This window comes from Bos indicus, chromosome 1 (assembly GCF_029378745.1).
Source record: "Bos indicus isolate NIAB-ARS_2022 breed Sahiwal x Tharparkar chromosome 1, NIAB-ARS_B.indTharparkar_mat_pri_1.0, whole genome shotgun sequence".
Taxonomy (NCBI): Eukaryota; Metazoa; Chordata; class Mammalia; order Artiodactyla; family Bovidae; genus Bos; species Bos indicus.
In genome coordinates, this window is record NC_091760.1 from 152372144 (window position 1) to 152385105 (window position 12962).

General features: G+C 44.2%; 1 protein-coding gene across 1 annotated transcript in view; it reads right to left on the bottom strand.

Annotated features, from left to right (window-relative positions):
- LOC109563465 (collagen alpha-4(VI) chain-like) overlaps nt 1-12962 on the bottom strand; it is a 139425-nt gene that overhangs the window by 18921 nt on the left and 107542 nt on the right. The gene's annotated exons all lie outside the window — the stretch shown is intronic.

The window sequence follows — 12962 nt, forward strand, 5'->3', positions numbered from 1 at the left end:
GATCTAGGTCATAAGCCACAAGGATGGAAGGAGGCAGAGATCATCAGAGAGGCCAGAGCTGGTAAGAGGGAGGGGGAATCGGGGAAGGTTTTGTAGGGATGGAAAATCCATTTATTTCCTTCACAGACCCTTTCCTATTATGATTAATTTAATAACTGATATCAGGTTTAAAAGACAAATTATATTAACAGTAATGAATCCAGCAAGGTCCGTGTGATAACTGGCTAGATAATCAACATACTTATTCTCTCTTCTTCTGAAAACCAGACTACATTTCCATCCTTCCCTGCAGTCACTTGGACCATATGACCAAGGTCTAGCCAACAGCATGGAGGTGGAAGCAGTGAATGCCATTCCCAGGGTATGCACGAGCTCCACCTCCTCCTTTGCCAGCCAGCTGTGGAGGATTCAGAAAAGGCCTTGAGGCCCTAGGACATGATGGAGTCACCGATAGAAGGAGCCTGGGTCCTGAATGCAGCAAAGTACCCTTCCTTTCACCCACACCCCCAAGGAACCCGCGCCACTGGTGACAGATGGAGAAATAACACTTTCTCGTGTTGAGCCCCTGAGACTGGGGCAGGCATGCTCTGGCTAATGCAGGCTCTTTGCAGGGTTTCCCCCTTGTAATGATTAGGAACAGTTTCGTATTATTTCTCTCAGGAATTGAGGTGTGGTTTGCAAAGAGCTGGATATCCAAGCTTAGTCATGGCCATGTGGTTTTCCACCCTGTCAAAGCGTGTAGGACAGGGACTTCCCTGGTTGAGAATTTGCCTTCCAGGGCAGGGGACACAGGTTCAACCCCTGGTTAGGAAAGATCCCACAGGCCCATGTGGAGCAGCTAGGCCCGTGTACCACAGCTACTGAGCCTGTGCTCCAGAAGAGAAGACCTCATGCTGCAAGTAAGGCCTAGAACAGCCAAATAAATACAAAAAAATAAATTACTTTTTTAAAGCATGTAGGACAGTACTCCCTGGGAGTCAGCCCTGCCCCTTGCATCCCTTTGGCTGGGACCAGGCAGACCTGGCCCTTTCTCGGGTGGCAAGGTGCTCAGCAAACAAAGATGTCATGCCTGTCCTCAGGGAGCGAGACAGGCAGGGTTTACTTTGGAAAAGAACATTCTGGAACGCACACTCCTTACAGAGCATTCACTCTTTCTGTTAGGACTGCCGTGTATCCCCAGCACGATCCTTCACACTGAGCTTCCCTGAAGGAAAAACGCTTGTGGGGAAAGAAATATTGAGAGTGGAACTTTTGTTTATGCTAATATAAAACAAAACAAACATGAGAACATTCCTAAGTCTCCCATGCTAAAAGCCGTCTACTGCTGCTAAGTCACTTCAGTCGTGTCCGACTCTGTGTGACCCCATAGACGTCAGCCCACCAGGCTCCCCGATCCCTGAGATTCTCCAGGCAAGAACACTGGAGTGGGTTGCCATTTCCTTCTCCAATGCATGAAAGTGAAAAGTGAAAGCGAAGTCGCTCAGTCGTGTCTGACTCTTAGCAACCCCATGGACTTCAGCCCACCAGGCTCCTCCGCCCATGGGATTTTCCAGGCAAGAGTACTGGAGTGGGGTGCCATTGCCTTCTCTAAAATGAGGCTTTTTCCTGACTTAGACATTCGAGTTAACCAAGACTGATGAAAGGGCTGCTAGGAAAAGACATAACAAACCACCTGGAGGTACAGAAATGACAGAGCCACACCTTCAAAGAGTGGAAGGACCGGCAAACAATGCTCAAGAAGGAAAGACACCCCATAACACGTTTTAGTAACACAGGAACTGGAGATGCGTTTCAAAGCGGATGAATAAAGGGAACCTGATGAAGATAATAACATCTGGCACTTTTGGGAGAATCAGTAGGACCCTTAACTGGCAAAGAAGCATTATGGTGTGAAGGAACAGCAGGCACAGATGCCCAGAGATAAGCGGTGGCTATTCATGATTCTTCTCAACACCCTCCACCCCCAGGGAGAAGACACATTCCAACGGACAGCACATTTGAAACCCTGCAACACCCAGCCAGATGGAGGGAAGCTGAGACGAGCAGTGAGTGCAGAGTTGCCAACACCCAACATTCAGATCCATTCCACATGGTCATCAGATCTGAGTATGGACCAAACTAAAGTAGATGTAGTAAATTACCAAGCGCTAGAGACAACAGTGTCGGCGTGGATGTGGCACATTAACAGCTTTACTGGAAATCACATGAGGCCGTCGGGAAGGCTTCTGAAACCAGGATCCACAGCAGCGTCCCAGGAGATATGAGAAGACTGGGGGAGCACTGGGAACATGGACTTTCCTCCAGGAGTTGTGGGGAAAGGCTAACCTGGTGAATATTATGCTTAAATCGTGGGAAACGTGGTTGAAGTGTCTTATAAAATGCAAAATTGATGAGACTTTTAGAGGTAGTATGAAAGACTTCAAATAAATTCAAGCATACCCTCAAGTCTGTATTAATATAAAGGAAAGGTTCACAGGAAAGGTTCTAGGCAGCACCAATGGAACCAGGTGTCAGGAGCTCAGGTCCTAGTCCTTGGTTGGCCAGGATTGGCTGGGTGACCTCGGACAAGCCTTTGGCCTATTTCCTCAACAACAGAATTTGGGGTAGGAGTCAATGCTGCTGAGGTTTCTTCCTGTCTCAACACAGCCTGGTCCTTCATAAGTGTCCTTGGTATCTGCCTTGTTCGGAACACGGTGTTAACTTTCTTCTCAGAGCAGCTCAACTCTTCCATCTGCTGTTCTGCCAGCTGGAGAACAACCAAATTCAACTGAATTGGAATCACTACAAAATGTTTATCTTTTTTTTTTTTTTAGCTCTGAGGAAGAATACTTTGATGATAACGCTTAAAATTTTTTTACTATTCTTACAAAGATCAAATTGTGGGAACAAGTACACAAAGACACAGCAGAGGTCTATGGGGAATACTGGTTCACTTTAGACTTATCTGCATCTAGCTGCTGTTCATTAACATCTCATTACTTTGACTTTGGGCTTGCCAGCACTGTCACTGATAAGGTAGACAAGATGATTCTGAAGAAGGCTCAAGCAGAGAGATCGTGTGGGAGGGAACTGCAGCATGAAAAGAGGAGCCCAACTCCATGATCCCCACTGCGGACGCCCATCAGCACCAGAGAAGGAAACCTCACCAACAGGGCACCTGAAAGACAAGCCACGTGACGTGCTGACAGCTCGGAGCTGAGCTGCAGCTTGAATCAGCGCCTCTCATGACTCCATCAACCAGCTTCCCCTCTGAGTGTCCAGTTGTGCTCTGATGAGACTGAAGTGCAGCAAAGTGAAGTTGCTCAGTCATGTCTGACTCTTTGCGACCCCATGGACTGTAGCACTCCAGGCCTCCTCAGTCCATGGAATTTTCCAGGCGAGAGTACTGGAGTGGGTTGCCATTTCCTTCTCTAGGGGACCTTAGCTGGGTACTAAAGACAAGTAAACTCCAGGAGTTGGTGATGGACAGGGAGGCCTGGCGTGCTGCAGTCCATGGGGTCACAGAGTCGGACATGACTGAGCGACCAAACTGAACTGAAAGACAGAGTGCATGGAGGAGGGGCGGGAAAGGATAAAGCACAGGGATTTGCATAAACATTCTCTTTTTTTTTAAATAGAAGGATCCAGACAACCTTCAAACCTCAGCGCCCAGCATTAAAGAACACTCTGTGGGCCCTGAGCTCAAGAAACCCACAGGGTTCAAATCAATACTTGACTGCTTTTGGGCTGAGTTCCCAGAGGCCACAGGACAGCGCTGTTTCCTGGGACTGAGCTGGAGGAGGCTCCTTGGCTCAGGCAGATGGGAGGAGAGGGGACGGGAGCAAGTGCTGAGAAGCAGGAGTCGCCAAGGGCTGAGGCACGGCTGACAGGACCCCAGGGAGGGAGAGTCAGAAACCATCTGGAGTCTCATTCCAGCTCCAGGCAGGAGGCATGGTCCCGCCAGGAGCGCCATGAAGCTGCTGGCTCTTCCTGGACTTCTCAGCAAACGCTGGGGGTGGACCATGGATTGGGGGTGTTGAGTGATAGAGAGGAACCAGGGAGTCAGACCTCCAGAGTGTGGATTCAAGACTGCGTCGTTTAGAACAAGTCAGTTCAGCTCCTACTTTCCCTCACTTCCTCTGGGAAATGTTTTATCATAATTAACTTGCAAGATTAGTATGGGGATCAGCCCAAGACCCCTCAGACTTTACCACTCACGGAAACCACGTGGGGATCTCATTAAGGATGCGGAGCCTGATAGACTGGGTCAGGGAGAAAGGTTAAGATTTGGCTTTTCTCACAAACCTGGGTGAGACTGATGGGTTGCTGGTCCCGTGAACACACCCTGAGGAGTGAAGAGTGATGATGACAAAGCATGAAAAGCATATAGCATGGTGGCTGGACCTTCATAGGTGCTATAAACAAATGGAAGCTTTCCAATTTCACAGGTGGTTACCAGGCAAAGGCGCACTAGTAATGCCCTTGAGGAGACAGCAGTAACAATGGCCTGCATTTTGCATACACAGAAAGTGTCAGTGGTCCCGGTAAACACTACCTCTTGTAGCTCTCACAGCACATCTGTGAGTTTATCCCCATTTCACATGTGACCAAATTGAAGCGCCAGTGACAAATCACGTGTCCAGATTACACAGGGGGCAAAGCCAGAGTTTAAAGCCTCATTGCCTAATTCCTTTCCTTGGCTTCTGATCCTGGTGGTGCCTCTTGGGTGGTAACAATCTAATCAAAACCAGCAGCCCGACAAGGCCTCCACAGCAGGTCATCTGATGGCCTCTGAGTGTCTGTCTGGACAACCCAGCACATCCTTCAGAAAAAAAGGAAAAATAATGTCCTCCTGCAACTTTTCTGAATTCTAAATTATACCATTTTTAAATTATTCCCCCCAAATCCCTTTGGCCTTCCTGTTAATACTTTCATATTCTACAGCTAATGGCTTTTGTCTCCATGATAGCCAATTCTTAGGATTTTTTTTTTTTAAGAGCAATATACAGAAAGAGAAATAGAGCCAGTTCATAAATCTTTCTCACAGTATTCTTGTATGTATGTGTGTGTGTATGTTAGTAGCTCAGTCGTGTCCGACTCTTTGGGACCCCATGGACTGTAGCCCACCAGGCTCCTTTGTCTTCGGGATTCTCCAGGCAAGAATACTGGAGTGGGTTGCCATTTCCTTCTCTTGTATAGGTAAAACTAATTAATACACAAGAGGAGCTGAGAACGTCTCAACTATCTTATTTTCCTATTTTTGACTTTTGAATTAAAATCTCATTGTGAATGGGGATTCCAGACCCTGAGAAACTTATTTTCTTCTCTGTGCCTCAGTTTCATCATCTGAAAAAATATCAGTCATCTCTTTGAGTTGTTGTAAGGATTATATGAATCTATACATGAGAAGATCTTTGAATAGCACCTGGATCAATAAATATGAGCTATTTTGAAAGCTATTGTTTCAAAGGAACAAATGCTAGGTTTTTTATAAAGAAAAATGAAATTTAAAATGAGGCACACAAGTTGCATTTTCCCTGTAATGCTCCATTTTTAGACTGTAAAAGAGGGTGCAAATTAAGTCTTATGTTTTGGGACACAAGACAATTGGACATTTCTTAATGGGATTCAGCACAAATAGCCCAAGTGTTACAATAGTGCTTTAGTTAGACCTCAGGTTGATATAATGGATGGCTTAAGAAATCTTTCCAACATGGCCCACAACTTCCAAGCATGTTTAAACAGACTGAGAAATTAGGGCATCAGTTCAGTTCAGTTCAGTTGCTCAGTTGTGTCCGACTCTTTGTGACCCCATGAATCGCAGCACGCCAGGCCTCCCTGTCCATCACCAACTCCCGGAGTTCACCGAGACTCACGTCCATCAAGTCAGTGATGCCATCCAGCCACCTCATCCTCTGTCATCCCCTTCTCCTCCTGCCCCCAATCCCTCCCAGCATCAGAGTCTTTTCCAATGAGTCAACTCTTCACATGAGGTGGCCAAAGTACTGGAGTTTCAGCTTCAGCATCATTCCTTCCAAAGAAATCCCAGGGCTGATCTCCTTCAGAATGGACTGGTTGGATCTCCTTGCAGTCCAAGGGACTCTCAAGAGTCTTCTCCAACACCACAGTTCAAAGGTATCAATTCTTCGGTGCTCAGCCTTCTTCACAATCCAACTCTCACATCCACACATGACCACAGGAAAAACCATAGCCTTGACTAGACGAACCTTTGTTGGCAAAGTAATGTCTCTGCTTTTCAATATGCTGTCTAGGTTGGTCATAACTTTCCTTCCAAGGAGTCAGCGTCTTTTAATTTCATGGCTGCAGTCACCATCTGCAGTGATTTTGGAGCCCAAAAAAATAAAGTCTGACACTGTTTCCACTGTTTCCCCATCTATTTCCCATGAAGTGACAGGACCGGATGCCATGATCTTCATTTTCTGAATGTTGAGCTTTAAGCCAACTTTTTCACTCTCCACTTTCACTTTCATCAAGAGGCTTTTGAGTTCCTCTTCATTTTCTGCCATAAGGGTGGTGTCATCTGCATATCTGAGGTTATTGAGATTTCTCCTGGCAATCTTGATTCCAGCTTGTGTTTCTTCCAGTCCAGCGTTTCTCATGATGTACTCTGCATATAAGTTAAATAAGCAGAGTGACAATATACAGCCTTGACGTACTCCTTTTCCTATTTGGAACCAGTCTGTTGTTCCATGTCCAGTTCTCACTGTTGCTTCCTGACCTGCATACAAATTTCTCAAGAGGCAGATCAGGTGGTCTGGTATTCCCATTTCTTTCAGAATTTTCCACAGTCTATTGTGATCCACACAGTCAAAGGCTTTGGCATAGTCAATAAAGCAGAAATAAATGTTTTTCTGGAACTCTCTTGCTTTTTCCATGATCCAGCGGTTACTGGCAATTTGGTCTCTGGTTCCTCTAGTTTATACAATTATTTTAAATTGAACAACCATCATTTTTTGAGAAGCTTTAGAATACTAAGTTATTCTAGAAAATAAAATAAGATAGAGATGAAAGACAAAAAGCCCCACAGATCATCCAAGGGAGCCCTCGGGCAGATAATTCAGAAGGAAAATTACAGGATATTCTCACTCCCCTAACTCAATTCCGCACGGGATAAAGCACAGAGTAGGGAAGGTAATGGGATGCATTATGCCCGGTTGTGAAGAAATGAAGATTTTCTGAAAGGCTCTGAGGATGTGATAGTCGTTTTTATGGTTTATCTCCTTGCCAAAGTCACCAGAAACAAAGTCATTCGCTACATTTGAGCTAGCAAGTGCCGCTGAACATCCTCTCTAAATGTTAAATTTAGGGCACAGAGTGATCCCTCCACATCTTGGGACAAGAATATGTCTAAGGAATGAAGAGGAGAGTGGAGCAACAACAACAGCAAAGGGTAGAACTGAGATGCAAGCACCTTGCAGCTGGCAGGGAACGAAAAAGCTTTTGCAGGTGACGGAAACTGTCTACAGAGATAAAAGGCAGCCTACTGAATGGGAGGATGTATCTGCACACCGTATATCCAAGAAGCATGGAAAGAATGCATACGACTCAGCACTGAAAAAACCACCTGACTACAAAGTGGGCAGAGGACCTGAATGTTTTTCCAAAGACATACAGACGGCCATGTGTGAAAAGACACGTGAGAAGATGCTCAACATCGCTAATCACCAGGGAAATCAAAACCGCAATAAAATATCATTTCATCCTGTCAGAATGGGTATCATAAAAAAAAGAACAAGCTCTGGTGAAGATGTGGAGAAAAGGGGAACCTCATGCACTGTTGGTGAGAATGTAAACGGTGCAGCTGCTGTGGAAACAGTACAGCGGTTCCTCAAAAACTAAAAATAGAACTACCATATGATCCAGCAACTTGGTATTTACCCAAAGAGAACAAAATACAGGTACAAAAATATATGCACACTTGTCTTCACGGCAGCATTATTTACAACAGCTATGAAATGAAAGCAACCCAAGTGTTCCTCAATAGATGAATGAATAAAAGAGATGTGTGTGTGTGTGTGTGCGTGCGCGCTTCCCCGGTGGCTCAGACGGTAAAGAATCTGCCTGCAATACAGGAGACCCAGGTTCAATCACTGGGTCAGGAAGATCCCCTGGGGAAGAGAATGGCTACCCACTCTAGTATTCTTGCCTGGAGAATTCCACAGACAGAAGAGCCCGGCAGGCAGGCTACAGTCCATGAGGCCACAAAGAGTTGGACATGACTGAGTGACTAACACTTTCATTTTCACACTTATGTATCTATCCATGGAAAGAGGGGACTATATATATACAGGCTTCCCAGGTGGCACAGAGGTGAAGAGTCTGCCCGCCCACGCAGGAGGTGCAAGAAACACGGATTCAATTCCTGGGTTGGAAAGATTCCCTGGAGTAGGCAATGGCAACCCACTCCAGTATTCTTGACAGGGAAACATCACAGACAGAAGAACCTGGTGGGCTACGGTCCACGGTCTCACAAAAAGTAAGACACGATTGAGTGACTAACACATTGCATGCGTGCACACACACACACACACAGATACACACACACACAGATACACACAGATACACACATACACAGATACACACAGATACACACATACACAGATACACATACACACACAGATACACACACACAGACACACACACACATACACACACACAGACACACACACAGATACACACACACACAGATACACATACACAGATACACACACACACAGATACACACACACAGATACACACACACAGATACACACACACACAGATACACACACACACAGAGATAGACACACACACAGATACACACACACAGAGATGTGTATACACAGACACAGAATAGAATAGTAGTCATAAACAGAAGGAAATCTTGCCATATGTGACAACAACATGGAGGGACCGTAATAGATGGTATTATGCTGCTGCTGCTGCTGCTGCTGCTGCTGCTGCTGCTGCTAAGTCACTTCAGTCGTGTCCAACTCCGTCTGACCCCATAGACTAAGTGGACTAAATCAGATGGAGAAACAAAATTACAACATGATTTCACTCATGTGTGGAATCTAACAAATGGACAAACATAACACAACAGAAATAGACTCGTAGATACAGAAAACAAACAGGTGGTTGCCAGAGAGCGTGTGTAGGGGGATGAGAGGAGTCAGTGAGAGGGGTTAAGATGTACAAACTTCCCATTACAAAATAAATGACTCACGGGTATGAAACGCAGAGTGTGGGGGAGACAGTCAATAACTACGCAATGTCTTTTACGGAGACATATCATGACTAGACTTACTGTGGTGATCATTCTGTAACGTATAAAAATATTGAATCACTATGTTGTACACACCTGAAGCCAATAAAATACTGTAAGTCAATTATACTGCAATAAAAATAATAAGGCGTAACTTGTGTCTTGGCAAAATTCTGCTAGCCTTTTCCCTGCTTCATTTTGTACTCCAAGGCCAAATTTGCCTGTTACTTCAGCTATCTCTTGACTTTCTACTTTTGCATTCTAATCCTCTATGATGAAAAGGACATATTTTTGGTGTTAGTTATAGAAGGTTTTGTAGATCTTCATAGAACTGGTCAACTTCAGCTTCTTTGGCATCAGTCCTTGGGGCATAGACTGGCATTACTGTAATGTTGAATGGTTTACTCTGGAAATGAACCAGAATCATTCTGTCTTTTTGAGACTGAACCAAAGTGCTACATTTTGGACTCTGTTGTTGACTATGGTGCTACTCCATTTATTCTAGGGGATTCTTGCCCACAGTAGCCGACACAACGTCATCTGAATCCCATTCACCCATACTCTTCCATTTTAGTTCACTGGTTGCCACAATAACCCATCAACAGCACAAGAAGCATTTTAGTTCACTGATTCCTAAGATGCCGATGTTCACTCTTGCCATATCCTACCTGACCATGTCCAGTTTACCCGGATTCATGGACTGAACATTCCAGGTTCCTGTGAAGTGTTGTTCTTTAGAGCATCAGACTTAATTTTCACCACCAGACACCTCTACAACTGAGCGTCATTTGCTCTTTGGCCCAGCGGCTTCCTTTTTCCTGGAGCTATTAGTAATTGTCCTCCCTTCTTCCACAGTAGCATGTTGGGCACCTTTTGACCTGGGGAATTCTTCTTTCAATGTCATATCTTTTCATCTTTGTGTACTGTTCATGGGGTTCTCGCAGCAAGAATACTGGAGTGATTTGCATTTCCCTCCCCCAGCAGATCACATTTTGTCAGAATTCTCCATTATGACCCATCCATCTGGGGTGATCCTGAATGGCATCACTCATAGCTTCACTGAATTATGCAAGCCCCCTCACCACTTCAAGGCTGCGATACATGAAGGGGAGAACCACACCAAAAACATGCTCTGGTCATAATAAATACCATTTTCCAACAACAACAAACCCTTTCCAACAATCCCTTTCCCACACCTTTTTCCAACACAAGAGATGACTCTACACATAGAAACTACCAGATGGTCAATACCAAAATCAGATTAATTATATTCTTTGCAGCCAAAAATGGAGAAACTCTATACAGTCAGCAAAAACAAGACTTGAAGCTGACTGTGGCTCATTTCATGAGCTCCTTATTGCAAAATTCAGGCTTAAATTGAAGAAAGTAGGGAAAACCACTAGGCCATTCATGTATTACCTAAATCAAATCCCTTATGATTATACAGTGGAGGTGATAAACAGATTAAATTGACTAGATCTGGTAGACAGAGTGCCTTAAGAACTATGGAAACAGGTTCCTAACATTGTCCAGGAGGTGGTGACCAAAACCATCCCAAAGAAAAAGAAATGCAAGAAGGCAAAGTGGTTGTCTGAGGAAGCTTTACAAATACCTGAGAAAAGAAGAGACACAAAAAGCAAGGAAGAAAAGGAAAGATATACCCAACTGAATGCAGAGTTCCAGAGAATAGCAAGGAGAGATAAGAAGGCCTTGTTCAATGAACAGCGCAAAGAAATAGAGGAAAACAATAGAATAGAGATCTCTTCAAGAAACTTGGGAGATATCAAGGGTACATTTCATGCAAGGAAGGGCATGATAAAGGACAAAAACAGCAAAAACCTAACAGAGGCAGAAGAGGTTAAGAAGAGGTGGCAAAAATACACAGAAGAACAATACAAAAAAGGCCTGAATGTCTGGGATAACCATGGTGGTATGGTCACTCACCTAGAGCCAGGCATCCTGGAGTGTAAAGTCAAGTGGGCCTTATGAAGCATTACTACGAACAAAGCTAGTAGAGGTGATGGAATCTCAGCTGATTTATTTAAAATCTGAAAGGATGATGTTGTTAAAGTGCTGCACTCAATATGTCAGCAAATTTAGAAAACTCAGCAGTGTCCACTGGACTGGAAAAGGTCAGTTTTCATTTCAATCTCAAAGAAGGGCAGTGCTAAAGAATGCTCAAACTATTGGACAATTGTACTCATTCCCCATGCTAGTAAGGTTATGTTAAAAATCCTTTAAGCTAAGCTTCAACAATATGTATACTGAGAACTTCCAGATACATAAGCTGGGTTTAGAAAAGACAAAGGAACCAGAGATCAAATTGCCAACGTTTGTTGGATCATACAGAAAGCAAGGGAATTTCAGAAAAACATTGACTTCTGCTTCATTGACTAAGAGAAAGCCTTTGACTATGTGGATCACAACAAACTGAGGAAAATTCTTCAAGATATGGGAATACCAGACCACTTACTTATCTCTTGAGAAACCTATATGCAGGTCAAGAAGCAACACTTAGAACCTTACATGGAACAACTGACTGGTTCAAAATTGGGAAAGGAATTTGATAAGGCTGTAGATTATTTAACTTATAGACAGAGCACATCATGGGAAATGCTGGGCCAGATGAATCACAAGCTGGAATCAAGATTTCTGGGAGAAATATTAACATCAGATATGCAGATGATACCACTCTTACAGCAGAAAGCAAAGAGGAACTAAAGAGCCTCCTGATGAGGGGAGTGAAAAAGCTGCCTTAAAACTCAACATTTAAAAAATCTAAGATCAAGGCATCTGGTCCCATCTCTTCATGGCAAATAGAAGGGGAAAACAGAAACAGTGACTGATTTCTTTTCATGGGCTCCAAAATCACTGCAGATGGTGACTGCAGCCATGAAACTAAAAGACACTTTCTCCTTGGAAGGAAAGTTATGACCAACCTAGACAGCATATTAAAAAGCAAAGACATCACTTTGCTGACAAAGGTCCGTACAGTCAAAGCTATTGTTTTTAGAGCAGTCATTATGAATGTGAGACTGAGACCATAAAGAAGGTTGAGCAACAAAGAATTGATGCTTTTGAATTGTGGTGCTGGAAAAGACTCTTGAGAGTCCTTTGGACTGCAAAGAGATCAAACCAGTCAATCTGAAAGGAAATCAACCCCCAATGCTCATTGGAAGAACTGATGCTGAAGCTGAAGCTCCAATATTTTGACCATCTGATATGAAGAGCTAATTCATTGGAAAAGACCCTGATGCTGGGAAAGATTGAAGACAAAAGGAGAAGAGGTCAGCAGAGGATAAGATGGTTGGATGGCATCACTGAGTTAATGGACATCGGTTCAGTTCATTTGCTCAGTCGTGTCTGACTCTTTGCAACCCCATGAACTGCAGCACACCAGGCCTCCCTATCTATCACCAACTCCCAGAGCCTACTCAAACTCATGTCCTTTGAGTTGGTGATACCATCTAACCATCTCATCCTCTGTCGTCCCCTTCTCCTCCTGCCTTCAATATTTCCCAGCATCAGGGTCTTTTCAAATGAGTTAGCTCTTCACATCAGATGGCCAAAGTATTGGAGTTTCAGCTTCAACATCAGTCCTTCCAATGAACACCCAGGACTGATATCCTATAGGATGGACTGGTTGGATCTCCTTGCATTCCAGGGGACTCTCAAGAGTCTTCTCCAACACCACAGTTCAAAAGCATCAATTCTTTGG